We start from the raw sequence: 1,193 nt of genomic DNA, 5'->3' as shown, positions 1-1,193 counted from the left end.
AAAAAAATTAATACATGGTACAGTTAAAGAGCTGAGCTAAAACAAGAGAAAGAAGTAGTCCATATACAGATACTCAGACATCAGACTTTTGTTTTTTCTTTTTTTTTGGTATTTTTAGGGAAGGGTCTACAGGAGATTCAGGGTCTTACTACTAGATCAGACTTGGAGTGATCCACCTGTTTACAGCCTCCCAAGTGCTGGGATTACAGGTGCGCACCACCATGCCCAGTCTCAGTGGCCATCTCAGTGTGCCTCAGAGGGCAGGGCTGGCATGGCAGGCCCTGGGATCGAACCCCCCGGCCCCTGCTCCTGCTTGCAGGCACTTTAATCTGCTGAGCTATTTGGCCGGCCCAGACATCAGACTTTTCTACACTTAACATGACTATCAGAGGGATTCATAGAAAATAGGAAAATATTATTGTTTTCTTTTTCCTGTAGTAGGGATCAAACTCAGGACTTTGCACTTGTCAGGCAGGTGCTTATGTCACTGAGTTATCACTCTGGCCCTAGGAAAGTATTCTTATTGTTGATTATAGTTTAAAATGTACTAATAAGGGGCCGGGGAGATGGCTCAGTAGAATAAGCACTTGCCTGGCAAGCACAAGGGCCTGAGTTCAATCCCCGGTTCCAAAAAATAAAATAAAATGCACTAATGGACTTATAAGAATGAAGGTGTAGGGGCTGGTGAGATGGCTCAGTGGTCTAAAGCACATACTTAGAACAAGCTTAGCAAAGCACAGGGACCTCGGTTCAATCCCCCAGCACCACATGCCAGCCAGCCCCGCCCCCTGGTTGGCTGAGCTGGCCCCACACACACACACACACACACACACACATAAAATTAAAGAAAAAAAAAGAATGAAGATGTAAAAATACCATAGACTCTGAAACATAGTAGCTACTCAGTATGTATTTTGGGGGTTTTGTCTTAAAACTCAGTCCATCCAGCACTAGTATTTGAAATGTTATAGGTGATAATCTAACCACAGTGCTGTCGTGTCTTTCTAAATTGATACTTTCCATTTGATTCTGCCAGATTGTGCGTTATTCTTGTCTCTTTTGGCATTGGTCTCATTTTATTGGAAGGTTAAGTTCCAAAGTGTGTTGTTAGATGTACATCTGATGATGTTACTCTGGGTTGTACCTTTTTTTGACATTGCAGCTTCTTTTTCAGAAAGCAATTTTTTTTTTTT

At 42.4% G+C, this 1,193-nt stretch overlaps 1 protein-coding gene across 1 annotated transcript in view; it reads left to right on the top strand.

Moving 5' to 3' along the window:
- The window catches only part of Psmb2 (proteasome subunit beta 2), a 50,633-nt gene that overhangs the window by 15,848 nt on the left and 33,592 nt on the right, over window positions 1–1,193 (top strand). The gene's annotated exons all lie outside the window — the stretch shown is intronic.

This window comes from Octodon degus, unplaced genomic scaffold (assembly GCF_000260255.1).
Source record: "Octodon degus isolate 3935 unplaced genomic scaffold, OctDeg1.0 scaffold00130, whole genome shotgun sequence".
Lineage (NCBI taxonomy): Eukaryota > Metazoa > Chordata > Mammalia > Rodentia > Octodontidae > Octodon > Octodon degus.
This window is presented reverse-complemented; position numbering and strand designations above follow the sequence as displayed.